The sequence below is a fragment of the Hyla sarda genome, chromosome 6 (assembly GCF_029499605.1).
Source record: "Hyla sarda isolate aHylSar1 chromosome 6, aHylSar1.hap1, whole genome shotgun sequence".
NCBI lineage: Eukaryota > Metazoa > Chordata > Amphibia > Anura > Hylidae > Hyla > Hyla sarda.
This window is the reverse complement of record NC_079194.1, coordinates 265451091-265470754: the sequence shown is the minus strand read 5'-3', so window position 1 is coordinate 265470754 and position 19664 is coordinate 265451091. Positions and strand designations below refer to the sequence as shown.

Genomic DNA, 19664 nt, shown 5'->3' with positions numbered 1-19664 from the left:
GCGCAGATGTCCACCATTACCCCTCAGATGCGGTGATCAATACAGATCACGGCATCTGCAGCATTGCGGACACTAAAATGGATGATCGGATCGCTCGCAGCGCTATCACAGCGATCCGATCATCCAGAACAGCAGACGGAGGTCCCCTCACCTGCCTCTGCTGCCTTTCATTGGTCTTCTGCTCTGGTCTGCGACTAAGCAGACCAGAGCATAAGATGACCGATAATACTGATCAGTGCTATGTCCTATCCATAGCACTAAACAGTATTAGCAATCGAATAATTGCTATAAATAGTCCCTTATGGGGACTATTAAAGGACATCTGCAGCACTGGTACTTAACCTCTTCAGGACCCATGACGTATGCATACGTCTTCACACCCTGGGTCTTAAGGACCCATGACGTATGCATACGTCATGTCTTTTCCTGGTCTCCGCCGCTCACCCGGCGGAGATCGGAAGCGGATCTCTGCTGAAATCCTTCAGCAGGGATCCAGGGCAGACGCCGAGGGGGGTCCCGGGACCCCCACATATCGGCGATCGTCACAGATCGCTTGCGAAATCACGCAAGCGATCTGCTCCGATTCCGGGTATTCGGGTCACTTCGGACCCGATGACCTGCAAAAAAGAAGGTGATCAGCGGTGTACGATACACCGCCAATCACCTTCGGTTGCTGGGAGCGGTGACAATACTGTCACCGCCCCAGCAACGCTGCTATTGGCCGGCGATCGTCCGGCCAATAGCAGCGCGGCAGAGGAGGGGTTAACGGACCTCTCACGCAGCTTTGCGCGCTCGCTCGAGTTCAGTAAGCGGGCAAAGCTGTGTGAAGAGGACCGGGACCCCCCCTCTATGATCCAGAGCCCCCTCACAGGAGAAGATTGCCCCCCTAGTGCAGGGAAAGTGTGTCCCTTAGGGAAAGGTAGGTAAACTGCAAGTAAAAGTAACGTAAAAAAAAATAAATAAATAAAAAAAAAAAAAATCCCCCCCCCCAACTGACCCCCTAATAGGCCCCTAGGGTCCTGTGATCAGTGTCACCCGGGACCTATTAGGGGTTCAGGGCGCTTCGTGCGCCACCCCTTTTTTTTATGGCCGCAGCGTGTTTTTTTATTTTTTTTCCATTATAACGGTGTGTGAGTGATAATCACACACCGTTATATAAAGTATTACACCAAGCACCACACTACATACTTCCCCCCCCCCCCCCCCGCACACCTCCCCCTCCCCCCGCCACCGCCCCTCCCCCCGCCACCGTAGAAAAAAGGCGATGGCTCGCCGGGCATTTTCGGCAGTGGAGGCTTACGCTTTTTTAGCCTCCGACTCCGAATCTGCCAGTGAGGACGATGAAGATCCTACATTTTTGTGTTCTTCATCGTCCTCCTCATCATCTAGCAGTGATGATGAGTCCCCTGTACGGCGGCGGAGACGCCGCCAGGCGAGGCCACGCACCCCCCATGATAGTGACCCAGTGGCCGACACTAGTACGAGTGGCAATGCTGCTCGTAATAGGAGTCCGGCCCCCCAGACAAGTGCACCGGAGCCCCCTTCCGATGAACCTGTCTGGAGCCCCCCAGAGGGTTATCAGCCACGGATTCCTGAGTATGTTGGCGACTCAGGAATCCGGATTGACACGGCTGGCTTCACTGATCTGGACTTTTTAAAGTTTTTTTTCAGTGACAGCCTGGTCAATCACATGGTGGAGCAAACGAACTTGTACGCCCAGCAGTTCATTGCCCACCACCCAGATTCGTTTTTGGCCAGGTCCAATGAATGGCGCGCCATTGATGCAGCGGAAATGAGGACATTTTGGGGCCTCACGCTGCATATGGGCCTGGACAAAAAACCAAGTGTCCGTCATTACTGGAGCGGGGACGTCCTCTACCAGACCCCACTTTACAGTATGGCGATGACACGGAAGCGGTACGAGGTGATTCGGAAATGCCTGCATTATGCAGATAATGAGGCATGTCCGCCCCGAGGTGATCCCGCCCATGACCGGCTTTACAAAGTGAGGCCGGTCATCGATCACTTTGGGGCCAAATTTTTGGAGGCCTATGTACCGCTCAGGGACCTCTCGGTAGATGAGTCTCTCATCAGTTTTAAGGGGAGACTCATCTTCCGCCAGTATATTCCCTCGAAGCGGGCGCGGTATGGCGTGAAGCTCTATAAACTCTGCGAGAGTACCTCCGGGTACACTCTCAAGTTTAGAGTGTATGAGGGACGAGATTCCCGTATTGAACCCCCAGATTGTTCCCCCACTCTGGGTGTTAGCGGGAAAATCGTTTGGGACCTTATGCACCCATTGCTGGATAAGGGTTACCACGTGTACGTGGATAACTTTTATACCAGCATCCCTCTCTTCACATCCCTTGCCGCCAGATCCACGTCCGCTTGTGGGACCGTGCGGAGGAACCAGAGAGGCCTCCCTCTAAATTTGGTCCAGACGCCTATCCCCAAGGGTGAGTCCCGTGCCCTTACCCATGATAACCTGTTGTTGGTGAAGTATAAGGATAAGAGGGATGTCCTTATGCTCACCACTATTCATGGGAATGGCAGCTCACCTGTCCCTGTGCGAGGTACCGCGGGACCGGTCCTCAAGCCCGATTGTATTCTGGACTACAATCGGTATATGGGGGGAGTTGATCTCTCAGATCAAGTCCTCAAGCCATACAACGCCATGCGGAAAACACGGGCATGGTACAAAAAAGTTGCAGTCTACTTGGTACAGGTTGCAATGTACAACGCTTTTGTACTATCCCAGTACGCTGGCAACACAGGGACATTCCTCCAGTACCAAGAAGAAGTCCTAAGGTTCCTGATCTTTGCTGACCGGGAAAGATCAGGCTGGAGTTCCCAAGGGTCTGGAGTTGTAGGCGCCAGGATCGTCCCAGGCCAGCACTTTCCAGGTGTGATCCCCCACAGTGGAAAGTCGGGACGATCCCAGAAAAGATGCAGAGTGTGTCACAAGAAGGGGAGACGGAAGGACACCACGTATCAGTGTGACACTTGCCCAGATAATCCGGGCCTCTGCATAGGCTGCTTCAGGGAGTATCACACTTCCATGGAGCACTAAATTTTCCCTTTACATTTTAATTTTCCATAATTTGACCAATGTACAAAGTCCAGAGTACATTCCAAATTTTAACCCCCATAAACCACTAAATTGCCCAAAAAAACTGAAAAAAAAAAAAAAACCTGATAAGACCTCTAGGGGTGTTTTTTTCAGAAATGGGTCATAGGTCACTGAGTCACTATCATCGGGGACTTTTTATGTTGCCTCAAATGCGCAGTGCTCTCTCTCCACCTGAGCGGGTGCGCATTTGAGGCAACAGGTTAGGGACGGCCACACACATCACATTCCCAGAATAATGACTCAGAGCATAGGGTTTGGGGCGGGCATATTTTTTTTAGTTTTGGCTATGCTCTGGGTCATCATTCTGGGAACATATCCTGTTTTATTATTTTATGATTTATAGTTTTCTGGCCCACTGTACCCCATATTATGGGCCTCTGTACCCCACGTGTCTACCCCAGTTACGGCCCGTTGTCCCCCATAGTGTTCCCCTATTTTAGGGCTCAGTGCTCCCCCCATTAATGCTCCTTGAGGGGGGGGGGGTCCCACATCCTGGCTGCTATAATAAGCTCAAGGCCCCTGACTGACTTCCCACTCCAAGACCTGGTGTGCACCCGCGGAGCGAAAATCATAAAAAATTAAGGTATGTCCTTATTCCAAAGAAATGTATTTACACATTTTGTGGTGTCTTTTCTGCTATTAACCCTTGTAAAAATGTAAAATTTTGGGGAAAACCCACATTTTAGTGAAATTTTTATTTTTTTATTTTACATGTGCAAAAGTCGTGAAACCCCTGTGGGGTATTAAGGCTTACTTTACCCCTTGTTACGTTCCTCAAGGGGTCTAGTTTCCAAAATGTGATGCCATGTGGTTTTTTTTTGCTGTCCTGGCACCATAGGAGCTTCCCAAATGCGACATGTCCCCCCCATTTCAGCAAAGTTTGCAAATGTGACTCCTTCTCTTCTGAGCATTGTGGCGCTCCTGCAGTGCAGTTGACGTCCACTTATGGGGTACCTCCATACTCAGAAGAGATGGGGTTACAAATTTTGGGGGGTATTTTCTGCTATTAACCCTTGCAAAAATGTGAAATTTGGGGGGAAACACACATTTTAGTGAAAAAAAATAAAACATTTTTACATATGGAAAAGTCGTGAAACCCCTGTGGGGTATAAAGGCTCACTTAATTCCTTGTTACGTTCCTCAAGGGGTCTAGTTTCCAAAATGGTATGCCATGTGGGGTTATTTTGCTGTTCTGGCACCATAGAGGCTTCCTAAATGCGACATGCCCCCCTAGCAAAATTTGCTCTCAAAAAGCCAAATATTACTCCTTCTCTTCTGAGCATTGTAATTCGTCCGTAGTGCACTTCAGGGGAACTTATGGGGTACCTCCATACTCAGAAGAGATGGGGTTACAAATTTTGGGCAGTATTTACTGCTATTAACCCTTGCAAAAATGTGAAATTTGGGGGGAAACACACATTTTAGTGAAAAAAAAATAAAAAAAATGTACATATGGAAAAGTCGTGAAACCCCTGTGGGGTATTAAGGCTCACTTAATTCCTTGTTACGTTCCTCAAGGGGTCTAGTTTCCAAAATGGTATGCCATGTGGGTGTTTTTGCTGTTCTGGCACCATAGAGGCTTCCTAAATGCGACATGCCCCCCTAGCAAAATTTGCTCTCAAAAAGCCAAATATTACTCCTTCTCTTCTGAGCATTGTAGTTCGCCCGTAGTGCACTTCAGGGGAACTTATGGGGTACCTCCATACTCAGAAGAGATGGGGTTACAAATTTTGGGCAGTACTTACTGCTATTAACCCTTGCAAAAATGTGAAATTTGGGGGGAAACACACATTTTAGTGAAAAAAAAAATAAAAAAAATGTACATATGGAAAAGTCGTGAAACCCCTGTGGGGTATTAAGGCTCACTTAATTCCTTGTTATGTTCCTCAAGGGGTCTAGTTTCCAAAATGGTATGCCATGTGGGTGTTTTTGCTGTTCTGGCACCATAGGGGCTTCCTAAATGCAATATGCCCCCCAAAAACCATTTCAGAAAAACGTACTCTCCAAAATCACCTTGTCGCTCCTTCGCTTCTGAGCCCTCTACTGCGCCCGCCGAACACTTTACATAGACGTATGAGGTATGTGCTTACTCGAGAGAAATTGGGCTACAAATAGAAGTAAAAATTTTCTCCTTTTACCCCTTGTAAAAATTAAAAAATTGGGTCTACAAGAACATGTGAGTGTAAAAAATGAAGATTGTGAATTTTCTCCTTCACTTTGCTGCTATTCCTGTGAAACACCTAAAGGGTTAAAACGCTGACTGAATGTGATTTTGAATACTTTGGGGGTGCAGTTTTTATAATGGGGTCATTTGTGGGGTATTTCTAAGATGAAGACCCTTCAAATTCACTTCAAACCTGAACTGGTCCCTGAAAAATAGTGAGTTTTGAAATTTTGTGAAAAATTGGAAAATTGCTGCTGAACTTTGAAGCCCTCTGGTGTCTTCCAAAAGTAAAAACACATCAATTTTATGATGCAAACATAAAGTAGACATATTGTATATGTGAATAAAAAAAAAATTATTTTGAATATCCATTTTCCTTACAAGCAGAGAGCTTCAAAGTTAGAAAAATTTACAAAAATTTACCACTGTGTTAAAGTAGAATATGTCACGAAAAAACAATCTCTGAATCAGAATGATAACTAAAAGCATTCCAGAGTTATTAATGTTTAAAGTGACAGTGGTGAGATGTGCAAAAAATGGCCGGGTCCTAAGGTGTAAAATGGCTGGGTCCTTAAGGGGTTAAAGGGGTATTCCATGAAAAAACTTTTTTATATATATCAACTGGCTCCAGAAAGTTAAACAGATATGTAAATTACTTCTATTAAAAAATCTTAATCCTTTCAATAATTATCAACTGCTGAAGTTGAGTTGTTGTTTTCTGTCTGGCAACAGTGTGCAGTTCCCGAGACAAGCAGAGATGTCAGCAGAGAGCAGAGTAGAAGAGGTTTGCTATGGGGATTTGCTTCTAAACTGGGCGGTTCCCGAGACACGTGTCATCAGAGAGCAATTAGACTGAAAAAAACAGCTCAACTTCAGCAGCTCATAAGTATTGAAAGGATTAAGATTTTTTAATAGAAGTAATTTACAAATCTGTTTAACTTTCTGGAGCCAGTTGATATATAAAAAAAAAGTTTTTTCCTGGATAACCCCTTTAAAAAAAAGTTTACCTCCTCTGATAGCTCTTTGAATGACCTTTCTAACGATAACTCATTTGTCCAAATCGGTCCAGCCATTCTCCGGTAATTTCCGCCCGAAGCAGTAAGCAGCCAAGTCATAGAGACTACACTTCCCATAACTCCCTGTGCCCTGCTTCCTGTAAGCTCCTGAGAGCGCACTTCCCTATAAAGCAATGTTGTCTATAGTTATTGTAACACTACAACTCCCAGCATGTCCAGACAGCTATGTGCTGTCAGGTCATGCTGGGAGTTGCAGCGGTGCCTCTAGCTGTTGCAAGACTACAACTCCCAGCATGCTCAGATATCTGAAGGCTGTCTGGGCATGCTGGGTTTTGTAGTTTGACAACAGCTGGAGGCACATTGGTTGGGAAACACTGCTCTAAATGTATTTACTAAATGGCTTCAAGAATATCCCTGTTAGTTACGGCAGTGTAACTAGCAGGGATATAATTGGCCTGCTAAAGTCACATGTCCGGTCCCAGCTCTGTAGTGAGTGCGCAGGCACGGACGGAAGACTGTGATTGGCCAGGGGCGTTTGCACAACCCAGCAAATCGCGGCTGTGAAAACGAAGATGCCATGAATATGTAAACTGTGGGAGTGACCCACAGGAGGCTAGGGAAGCCAGCAGAGAGCGGTGAGGATGATTACAAAGGTGACGTTTCGTTACCAAAATGGCCGTGGCAAACAGAATGAATAGGGGACGAAATTCATCATTGAGAAACCCAGGCTGCACTTCCAGATTTCGGAAACTCGAGGATGCGTGCATATTACTGAGTGGAGGTAATTAACAATGTTATATATTTTAGGATTATCTTTTAAATGGTCCAAAAAACTTTTGCTTCGGAGTACTCCTTTAAAGTAAAAGTAAAAATAAAAGTAAAAAAAAAAGTAAAAAACATTTGAAAAAACCCTCCCCTAATAAAACTTAAATTGTCCCATTTTCCCTATTTCACCCCCAAAAAGTGTAAAAAAAAAAAAATATTTTGCATACATATTTGGTATCACCACGTGCGTAAATATCTGAACTATTAAAATGTTAATGATACCGTACGGTGAACGGCGTGAACATAAAAAACAAAAAGTCCAAAATAGCTGCTTTTTTTTATGACATTTTATAAAAAAAAATTTATTAAAAGTTTTATATAAGCAAATATGGTATCAATAAAAAGTACAGATCACAGCGCAAAAAATCAGCCCTCATACCAGTGCTTATACGGAAAAATGAAAAAGTTATAGGTCTTCAAAATAGGGGGATTTTAAACGTACTAATTTGGTTAAAAAGTTTGCGATTTTTTTAAGTGCAACAGTAATAGAAAAGTATGTTATCATGGGTATCATTTTAATCGTATTGACCCAAAGAATAAAGAACACATGCCATTATTACCGTAAATTGTGCAGCGTGAAAACAAAACCTTCCAAAATTAGCAAAATTGCGGTTTTCTTTTTAATTTCCCACACAAATAGTATTTTTTTGGTTGCGCCATACATTTTATGGTAAAGTGAGTGATGGCATTACAACGGACAACTGGTTGCGCAAAAAACAAGTCCTCATACTAGTCTGTGGATGAAAATATAAAAGAGTTATGATTTTTTGAAGGCGTGGAGGAAAAAACGAAAAAATAAAAATAAAATGGTCTGAGTCCTTAAGGCCCAAATGGGCAGAGTCCTTAAGGGGTTAAAGTATGTGAGACTTCAGAAGAGGCAATAGACACAGCAGATTGACTTACAGCTGTAACATAAGACCTCTTAAGAACAACCTTGACCCTTCTATCCATAGGGTCTTTCACACCTTAAGGACCATGGATGTGTATACAGGCTGAATGCACATTCAGCCATTAGGACGTGTATACTCGTCCTTGGCTCTTGTGGGTGCTGACCAGTGCACCCACGAGATCGCGGCAGAGACTCGGCTGTAACACACAGCCGGGACCCAGCCGCAATGCCGGGACTGAAGTAAACTTAAGTCCTGGCATTTTAACTCTTACAGCCGCGGTCGGAAGTGACCGCTGGCTGTAAGTGTTATGACAGAGGGAGGGTGCTCCCTCTGTCTTCCCTGCAGCACCCCGCAGCGCGATCGCGGGGTGCTGTGTGTAATTCCCGGTGGGCGGGGACCTGCGTTACTGCCGGGACAGAAGAAAACTTCGGTCTCGGCAGTTTAACCCTTACAGCCACGGTTGGAAGCGACCGCGAGCTGTAAGGAGTTTTGACAGAGGGAGGGGGCTCCCTCTGTCTCTCTCCTGTATCACCCCACAACTATTGCGGGGTGCTGCTGCTTACCTGGGCAGCCGGGGGTCTTTACTAGGCCTGAGGCACGTCCTGATATGCTGCCTGCTAGTGTAAAACTGGCAGACAGCATATAACTGCAATGCTTTGGAATACTAAGTATTCCAAAGCATTAAAAAAAAAGTGTAAAAAAAAAAAAAGTATAAAATAAATAAGTGTAAAAAAGAAAGTGCAAAGACAATAAATGTTAAAAAAAAAGTGTACAAAAATGTAAAAAAAAAATAATAAAAATACATTTATTAAATAAATATAATCAAAAATAAAAATGCATAATGTGTAGGATCACACGGTGCACATCCGCAGCATATTACATGCTGTGGATGCCCACCAACAGTCACAATAATGAGCTCACTGCTGCGGCTAGGTAGCTTTGTGTGTCCACTTATAGCGGCGGATTTCCCGCCAGCAGTCATGAGGGGATACACTGAGCTACCCAGCCACAGCAGTGATCTCGCCCCTTGTGACTGCTGGCGGGGCATCCACGGTGTGAAATAAGCCGCGGATGTGCTCTGTGCCCCTACACTGCGTCCCGTTCATACTGCGTTCCTGCAGTGTTAGAGGTATCCGTCAGCATCATGTCAAAAAAGTGATGCTGACATATACTGTAGCAGCTCCATTAATTTATGAATGAGACTGCTACAATATACATTGGCATCCCTTTTTTGACATGACAATGGATACCTGTACTGCAGAAACGCAGTATGAATGGGGACTATTTATATAATGATGCCCTGAAAGCCAAAGGGAGCTCCTCTCCTTCGTGGTCCTACCAGGCGGTCAAGCAACCAGATATTGCCTAAGTAGGGGTACTGCCCAGCCCGGGATGAACAGCGTGATAAAATATGGGGCGTATTTCCTCCATTTCAAAGTGAACTACCAAAATGATGTTCCACAAATAAAGAATTTGTGGGAAAAAAAGTTAAAGGGTACCTTTCATCAAAAAAACTTTTCATATATTATAGATTAATGTATGCAGAATAACTTTCCAATAGCATGTTATTAAAAAATATGCTTCTTTCTATTTCATTTTCCACTTTGGAAAAAATGACCACTAGGGGTCTCCCTAACAGTCCTTTTTTATAGATTTCAGACTCCTGCAGGAGTCCTAAATCTCAGACTGCAGCCGGGACGCAGACAAGCACAGCACTGCTCCCTGGCAGTGAGCAGTGCTGAGTTTGTCTGTGTTCCAGCTGCAGTTTGAGATTTAGGACTCCTGCATGAGTCTGAAATCTATAATAAGGACTGGTAGGGAGACCCATAGTGGGCATTTTTTTTCAAAGTGGAAAATTAAATAGAAAGAAGCATATTTTTTTAATAACATGCTATTGGAAAGTTATCCTGCATACATTAATCTATAATATATCAAAAGTTTTTTTGATGAAAGGTACCCTTTAATTTCTATTTTTTCCACTGACTGAAATAATTCTAGCCACACAATAAGCGCTCAACGTACTCACTTTTGCCCTAGGTGAATACTTTAGGGGGCGTAGTTTCGAAAATGGGGTCACTTCTGGGGGCGCGGTATTGTTCTGACAGCTAGAATGCTTTGCAAGTTGAAGTGCGGCCCATAATTTGTATAATGATATCCTGAAAACCAAATGGTGCTCCTCTCCTTTTGGGTCCCACCATGTGGCCATGCAACCAAATATGGTCTAAGTGGGGGTATTACCGAGCACGGGACGAACAGCGTGATAAAATATGGGGCGCATTTTCTACTTTTCAGATGCAATGTACAAAAAATATGTCGCATAAATAATGCATTTGTGGAAAAAAAAGAAATGTTAAATTTTTCCACTGATTTTGTATCCATTCCAGCCACACAAAAAGGATTCAAAGTACTCACTTTTGGTCTAGATGAATACTTTAGAGGGTGTAGTTTCCAAAATGGGGTCACTTGTGGGGGTTCTGTATGGTCCTGGCAGCTAAAACCCTTTGCAGGCATGAAGTGCGGCCTATAATCCATTCGGCCTAAAATGATGCCCTGAAAGCCAAATGGCGCTCCTCTCCTTCTGGGTCCTACCACGCCGCCAAGGAACCAAATATGGCCTAAGTGGGGGTATTTCCAGACACGGGCCGAGCAGCTTAATAAAATATAGGGTGCATTTCTTGCCATATCAGAAGTGATGTACAAAAAATATTGTCCACAAATGATGCATTTGTGAAAAAATGCAAATCTCAAATTTTTAACACACTTTGTAATAATTCTTGCCAAAAAACGATGGTGTTAAAATACTCTCTGTACTCCCTAGCGAATACCTTGAAGGGTCTAGTTTTTAAAATGAGGTAATTTGGGGGGGGGGGGGGGGGTGTGTTCCTATGTTCTACCACCTTCAAATTTCTGCAAAAAAGATGTACTTTTCAAATTTTCAAAATTTCAAGTTAAATTGTTAGGCTTCTAATTCATTTAAAATGTGAATTAAAAACAAAATGCTGTCAAAATAAAGTAGACATCTGAAAGTATAAGTTTCATAAACTATTTGGTCAGTAAGTATAAATATATGCAATCTATTAGTGGTAAAATAGCAAAAAATCGTAATTTGTTTTAAAATGTCATGATTTCTTGCATTGTAAAAAAAAAAAACTACAAATGATATCGGCTTACTTTTACTATGTACATGAAGGACAACTTGTGACAAAAAAACAATGTCAGAATTATCGTGATTGGCAAAACGTTACCAGAGTTATTCTCTAATAAAGACAGACATCCCCGATTTGAAAAAACAGGCCTGGTCTTTCAGGGGCGTACAGGTTTACTTGTGCTGGTCCTTAACCCCTTAACGCCAATGGACGTAAATGTAGGTCATGGTGACGTGGTACTTAACGCACCGTGACGTACATTTACGCGCCGGCATGATCGCGAGCACCGGAGCGGTGCTCGCGTCATACCCGGCAGGTCCCGGCTGCTATCAGCAAACAGGGACCCGCCGGTAATGGCGGACATCCGCTATCGCGCGGATGTCCGCCATCAACCCCTCCGATGCAGTGATCAATGGCGATCACGGCATCTGCGGCATTGCGGTAATGTGAACGGATGATCGGATCATCCAGAATGGCGGCCGGAGATCCCCTCACCTGGCTCCGGCCGTCTCCCGGGGTCTTCTGCTCTGGTCTGAGATCGAGCAGACCAGAGCAGAAGATCACCGATAATACTGAGCAGTGCTGTGTCCTATACATAGCACTGCTCAGTATTAGCAATCAACTGATTGCAATGAATAGTCCCCTATGGGGACATAAAAAGTGAAAAAAAAAGTTTAAAAAAATTTCAAATAAAAAAGTAAAAAAAATTGGAAAAATCTCCTCCCCCAATAAAAAAGTAAAACGTCAGTTTTTCCCAATTTACCCCCAAAAAAGCGTAAAAAAAATTATTAATACACATATTTGTTATCGCCGCGTGCGTAAAAGTCTGAACTATTAAAATATATTGTTAATCATCCCGTACGGTGAACAGCATAAACGTAAAAAAAATAAAAAAGTCCAAAATTTATTTATAAAAAGTAAAACCTAAGCAAAGGTGATACTGATAAAAACTACAGATCATGGCGCAAAAAATTAGCCCTCATATCGCCCCATATGCGGAAAAATTTGAAATTTGTACTGTAAAAAAAAGACAGAGCTCTCATAGGGCAGTATGTTTGATCAGATGTAAATATTTAGAGTGAGTGGTATATGCAATAACCATTCACCTTGCCTGGTTGCATTAAGCATGCAGCATCCTGGATTGTCTCGGTGTGGAAGTAACGGTGCAGCCATCCAGAGATGTTGAGGAGGTGGCAGCCTCACTGGATAGTAGATAATCAGGATAGAAGGGGAAAAAAAACTCTGGATCCTTGGCGCCACCCGTTGCAATAAACTTCAGAAGTCACTGGTACAATTAAAATTTTCTTTATTTACATATGTCAGACGCATTTCGAGGTTTAGGATACCTCTTTCTCAATGACCTTGGTGCCCACACATGTCAGTTAGCAGCGCTACATCAGCGCATGATTGTGACAGATCTTAAGTACCACCTGACACTGTTTAAGGCGTCCATCTTTTATTATATAAAGCTGTTATTTTATATTGTCTGTATAAGCACCAAGGTCATTGAGAAAGAGGTATCCTAAACTTCGAAACGCGTCTGACATAGGTGAATAAAGAAAATTTTAATTGTACCAGTGACTTCTGAAGTTTATTGCAACGGGTGGCGCTGAGGATCCGGAAAAATTAGAAAGTTATAGGTAGTGAAAATAGGGCAATTTCAAACATACTAATGGTTTGACATTTTTTTTAAGCGGTACAATTATAGAGAAGCATATAATCATGGGTATCATTTTAATCGTATTGATCCACAGAATAAAGAAAACATGTCATTTTTACCGGAAAGTGTACAGCGTGAAAACAAAACCTTCCAAAATTTGCTAAATTGCGGTTTTCTTTTCAATTTTCCCACATAAATAATATTTGTTTGGTTGTGCCGTACATTTTATGGTAAAATAAGTGATATAATTACAAAGTACAATTGGTGACGCAAAAAACAAGCCCTCATATGGGTCTGTGGATGGAAATATAAGAGAGTTATGATTTTTAGAAGTTGAGGAGGAAAAAACGAAAATGCAAAAATAAAATTGGTCTGGTCCTTAAGGCCAAAATGGGCCTGGTCCTTAAGGGGTTAAAGCTTGAGCCATCTTCTGCCAGAACCAGAGTTATTTTGGAGATCTTGGCTATAGCAGTATCCTCCTTGGGTGGAGAAACCCAGTCCTTTGACTGGGATTCCTCCAAGTGATACATCATCTTAAATCTTTTGGATATGACAGGAGCATGGCTTTTTCCACTCTGCCTGCATAAGGGCAGAGTTAGAGCCATCTATCTTGAAAGCCCTTGGCCCTCCACTATCCAAGGGAGCTTCTCCCTGATCCCCTGGCTGACCCTCGGTCTGCACCAATTTAAGCAATTTTTGTGCTTTTTCAGCAGGAAAAAACACCTTTTTCTAGGAGTGGAAAAAGCTTCTTTCAGTTCTTTTATAGAACCTTCATAAAAGTCCTTAACCCAGACCACTACATCCTGGATTGTGGGCTCTTGGTTTTCTGGGAGATTAGGACGGCAAGATTTGCATGTGGAGTAGTAATCATAACCGTCTGGCAGAGGTGTCTGACAATCTTTACATGCAATATGTTTTCTTTTTTGTTTGGATTTCCCTGCAGAATCTCTGCCTGAATCCCTTGATGACATCTAAGAAAAAAATATTGTATACACTATAAAACCCTATTTATAGTAGATAACACAGGAGGAGAAAGAAAGGGGAACATACCTCTTTAAGAAGTAGTAATTTCTGACCAACAGAAAAAACTCTGTAGCAGCAACCAAGTTGACTGAAGCAGGCTCAAAGAGACCTGCTGACTGACACTGCTCAGTTTAAATACCTTAACTGGTCCCAAAACAGAGGAGGCCACGCCCCCAACCTGCCTCCTTCTTAGTACATTTAATATAGAGAGAAAAAAAAAATATATAAATATTAAAGTCCCTATCTACTGCTGCTGCCTTACCCACAGCAAGCAGTAGATTAAGGAAAAACAGAGTGAGAAAAGGATATCAGTAGACGCCTGTGACCACGCCCCCTCTGATGTCAGCGGCATCACCACGCGCTCCTAGGAGCAGGATCCGCTTAGACGGTCACACTGAGGCTGCAGCCTGAGACTGCGAGCGCTAATACACCGGAGCAGACCAGAGTCAGCGCCGAGATAATGCCTGTACGGATGCCAGAGAGCGCATCAGTCTATGCATGCAGCTTAGTGAATGTCAAGCACAGGACGGCAAGAAAAAAACTAGGAGGAAGGTAACACACTCTCCTGCTCACAGGACAAAAAAAAAAAACTCAATGAGGGGTAGAGGGAAGGTCCATTTATACTACAAGGTGGTAGAGGTAGCCTGACTGCCATTAGGTACCGAGATGAGATCCTCAGACCATTCGCTGGTGCGGTTGGCCCTTGGTTACTCCTAATTCAAGACAATGCTAGCCCTCATGTGGCTGGAGTGTGCCAGCAGTTCCTGCAAGAGGAAGCATTGATGCTATGGACTGGCCCGCCCGTTCCCCAGACCTGAATCTGATTAAGCACATCTGGGACATTATGTCTTGCTCCATCCACCAACGCCATGTTGCACCCCATACTGTCCAGGAGTTGGGGTATGCTTTAGTCCAGATCTGGGAAGACATCCCTTAGGAGACCATCTGCCACCTCCTCAGGAGCATGTCCAGGCATTGTAGGGAGGTCATATAGGCACGTGGAGGGCACACACACTACTGCGCCTCATTTTGACATGTTTTAAGGACATTACATTAAAGAGGGGTCAGCCTTTAGTTTGGTCTTCCCCTTTGATTTTGAGTGTGACTCCATATCCAGACCTCCATGGGTTGATAAATTTGATTTCCATTGATAATTTTTGTGTGATTTTGTTGCCAGCACATTCAACTACTGTAAAGTTCCGTGAAACGCGTTGAATTGTGGGTATTTAAACCATTTTCTACTAACCGAATCCCAGCACCCTTTGTGATCCAGCCTAATTCTACGGAGGTCCATTGTTCTTGGTTCAGTGTAATAAGACATGCTGAGGTAATTTCCCCTAGCTGTGTATTGCTCAAACAAATTTATCATATCCTGTGCGCCATTTCTTAAATTTGATGCATGTCAGCACTCATACAGCAGAAAATGACTGACTGTAAAACATGTCTACCACAACAATAATTATAAATATCCCCATTATATGACAGTACAGTACGGTCGAGATTTAAATCGTGTGCACTGTCACGATCTCCACAACTGAAAAGAAAAGGAAAAAGAGGCGCACTCGCGTTGGTATCCCGAGTCTGAGATCCTAGCGTATGGCGGTGTTAGGTAGGTGGCTGCCTCTTCATCCTTAACCATGACTGGCAGGTCCGGTTTAAACGTGTAGAAATTGGGAGAAAAAAATGGGATGAGATACGGCGCCTCCTCCGGTGTGGTTGGTTTGGTGATTCGGAAATAAAGATATAAAAAACTGCCTATAGTAAAAAAGGCTGTTTTTATTGAAGGTGCAACTTAAAAGTTTCAAACCCGAACCGGGTTCTTCGTCAGGCAATAAGATCACAAACCTACAAGGCGCCAGTTTTAAATACACAAATCAGCTGAGTGCTACCGGGTCAGCGGGTCACTGTCAGCTGAAGGTTAGACATAGACATTTTTTATATAACAGTGAAAAAAACTTTTAAAAACAGTGATAAAACTAAGATAAAATTAATGATGCTGATATGTTGTGCAATAGAACATGTACATAGGAGAGTTTTACTTGAGTCTTCGTTGTTTGACATACTGCTGCCGCATATCAGCATTATGTCACGTGATCGGGAGTCCATCTCTTGCTTCGGAGATCCGGATTTAACGTATGAGCTTCATTTTAGACAAGTATAATAGTAGACTTACAGCTACTGTATAGGTATAGTATATTGATGTATTTCCTTAACATCATTGGTGTTTATTTTAAATTTGCAGCGCTGGAGATCCTTAGTGTGTGGCCCGCATGTCGCGCATGCTTAGATGATGTAAGTCCGAATATATCCGACGGGGGGCAGATAAAATCGGTTCCGGTATTCCCAGTGTAAACGGCCATTATCCATATCTGGTGTGGATTTGTTTTGATGTAGGGAGCGCATAGATAATGTTGTATCCATAAAGGGCAAATAGATCGGTAACAATGTGGACAGCGCAGGCAAGTTTTTTCTGTATCTGGTGGGAATGTTGCTTGGGAGTTACATTGGCAAAATATACGGTTTTCTTCTTCATCTGAGGGTGCCCCTATTAGATTTATAATTTGGTGTGGAGCATTGGTCTGCATGCTTTATTACTGGTCCGGTCCTTCCAAGATTGGATAAGGATTAGACAGCGCTGGAGGCCTATATTACTCATCTACCGTGAGGGTGGAGGAGTGAAGGAGGGAGGATAATCTTGTAATTAGATTATAGTTTCAACAATTTCATTAAGACCTCGAGGTGAGATGGTTTCTAGTTTATACATCCAAAAGACTTCTCGTTTTTTGAGTGTCTCAAAACGATTTGAACAAGTTTCAGAAATTTCGTCAATGGGGGTTATCTTGATTGGTTCTGATACGGTTGGGTGAGCCATAGAACAATGTCTAGAGAGGCTGTGCAATTGAAATTTGTTCTTTATATTCTTTATATTCTGTCTATTTGTTCATAGACAGAATATAAAGAACAAATTTCAATTGCACGGCCTCTCTAGACATTGTTCTATGGCTCACCCAACCATTGTCTAAAATGATGCTCATACGTTAAATCCGGATCTTCGAAGCAAGAGATGGACTCCCGATCACGTGACATAATGCTGATATGCGGCAGCAGTATGTCAAACAACGAAGACTCAAGTAAAACTCTCCTATGTACATGTTCTATTGCATAACATATCAGAATCATTACTTTTATCTTATTATTAGTTTTATCTTTTTTCACTGTTATATAAAAAATGTCTATGTCTAACCTTCAGCTGACCGTGACCCGCTGACCCGGTAGCACTCAGCTGATCTGTGTATTTAAAACTGGCGCCTTGTATGTTTGTGATCTTATTGCCTGATGAAGAACCCGGTTCGGGTTCGAAACTTTTAAGTTGCACCCTCAATAAAAACAGCCTTTTTTAATATAGGCAGTTTTTTATATCTTTATTTCCGAATCACCAAACCAACCACACCGGAGGAGGCGCCGTATCTCATCCCATTTTTTTCTCCCAATTTCTACACGATCTCCACAACAGCCGACATCAGCTGTTTTCCCCCAGTACACTCCTGGTAGTACTGCGGGAAAATGGCTGATGTCTGCTGTTGCAGAGCTCCTGGCAATACGAGCTGCTCTCCTTTCTGCCAGCACCACTAACATCTCCGTCCGCGCCACTCCTTACATCTCCACCTGCCCTGCTCACATTTCGCCTAACATTAGCAAAACTACAACTCCCAGCATGCCCTGATTGTGAAATCATGCTGGGGGTTGTAGTTTTACTAATGCTAGGAAACCACAGGTTGGAGATTGCTGTATCCTAACAAAACAATCTCCAACCTGTGGCTTCCTAGCATTAGTTTTGCTATTGGTAGCGAAAATGAAAGCAGGCAGAGTTTATCTGCGGGACTTTACTGTGTGGTGAAGCATTTACTGTGTACTGAGGCATGAACAGTGAGGACACGCCCCCTCCCTTTGAGAAGATTTCAATCCAAGTGAACAACAGAAAAAAGGTATTTAAAAAATAAAGGTGCTAGAAATTATATGTACATGATCAGGATTCGGAACTGAGTAACACATTACTACTTTATTTTTTGTGGGATCTGACCGATACGCTTTAAGCCTCTATTCTGACCCTGTTTACATTTGTCTTATCACCTGGGAAAAAAAGCAATTATTAATTCTACAATATCTGTGGACATATTTATATGAAGTCTTAGAAGTAAATCTTGCAGCATATACAGGATAGTGTGTGCATGTGTCTGGTCACTTTGCATCAATGATACATTTGATAATTATCCTATCATTACATATTGTTCACTGTCTGATTTTCCACCTCCTTTCATTTGATCCTCTTTTTGAAAATACCCAACAAAGCTTTGTGTCTTCATATTCAATCATTAAGTCACTTCTCACCATCCTCCTCCTTCCTCCAATCTCTCCTCCCCCATTTCTCTTTGTTACAGGGTGTGTGTTTGGTGTAGCATCAGTGAAGGAGCTTTTTTCAGCATCTTGCATCCCTCCATCACCAAAATAGACAGGTAGGTACCAGCTACAGCATCCTTTACATAAAGATAGGGAAAAGATGATATGTATAAATCCAGGCCATCTGTTTTACCTAGCTCACCCCAAAGCAGTCTTTCTTACTATGAGTCTAATACAGGCATCCCTTTATTACCTCTAATGCCTCTAAGATATCCACTGTGATAGCAAATATACATATAAAAACTCTATTTTACAAAATCTTTGCCAAAACATCTCTGTAATCAAACATATTGTTGTGTGTGAGAGATAGAATTACTCATAGGATGAATGCTAATTGCATATGTTGTATTGCTTTATTGCAGTCAATATGGATACAATTCTGCAGTAAACAAAAACATAAAAATACAAAAGGAAATGTTTTTACTGTGCAAATCTTCTGTCCTATGTTGATATATATGACTGTATTGTTCTAATAGTGAGGATGATATAAGTACAGTAGATGCCCCCTCCTTCTCTTTTTTACTATACTGGCTAATGACTGTCTTCTATGTGCAGGGTACATGGGATTCATAAGAGCTTTCCAGCAGTAAACAAAACCTGATAAAACTGGAACAGTCATATTTTCAGTCTTTCCTTTAATTCTCTTTGTTATTGAAATGGATTAGATCACTACTGGAAAGAGATCTTCTTTCAGTGGTATACAGTATGCATCTAAGCATAAAGAATAGAAAATGTATGAATGTTATAGTCATAGCTAAATATACCCTATTTTGTGAACGCCTTTAAATTGACATTAACATATAATTATAATTTTTTTTTTGTTTTGTAATGCAAAAATATATAGATCCAAATTTCTCAGGCACCTCACAAATAAGATTAAAGAGGTTATATGGCGGGATGAGTTTTCCCTTTTGTTTCCTTCTATGTTCCCTTCTTTTTCAATCTGACACATCATGCTGCAGGTTAGCTAACCACTGGCCGTAGTGGTGTCTTATCTTGGCCAGTGATGGGCTGAGTGGCTAAATAACATATTGGGGCCGGACACCAGGACAATGACTGGGCATAGGCTCAATATGTCATATTGCTACTTAGTAATACATTTAAAAAAAAAATTGTACTCAGGGCTCCACACACGTGTTTGTGGTTGAAAACTTTGCAAGGCAGTCAGAGGTGTGCCATGAACCGCGTCCGAGGGCATGCCTATAGAGGGCATAATCTACAATAAATGAATATGAGGGAGGGTTGGATGGGTTTAGCAAATGTCATGTATGCCCCGCCTGGAGGTGTAGGGGGTCATTATTACTCATGCCCCTCGCACACGTAGCCTTAACGTGCTTAACATTTGTACTCGA

At 42.8% G+C, this 19664-nt stretch overlaps 1 protein-coding gene across 4 annotated transcripts in view; it reads left to right on the top strand.

The window, feature by feature from the left end:
- GNG3 (G protein subunit gamma 3) overlaps positions 1-19664 on the top strand; it is a 455529-nt gene that overhangs the window by 139549 nt on the left and 296316 nt on the right. For 2 of the 4 annotated variants that reach the window (XM_056527216.1, XM_056527218.1), the window contains one exon: positions 18294-18368. The exons of 1 other annotated variant lie outside the window; for it this stretch is intronic. The gene's annotated coding sequence lies outside the window, so the exon portion shown is untranslated. Of the gene's footprint in view, positions 1-18287; positions 18369-19664 lie in introns of those variants that run through there. One more of the 4 variants, XM_056527215.1, reaches the window with a different exon arrangement.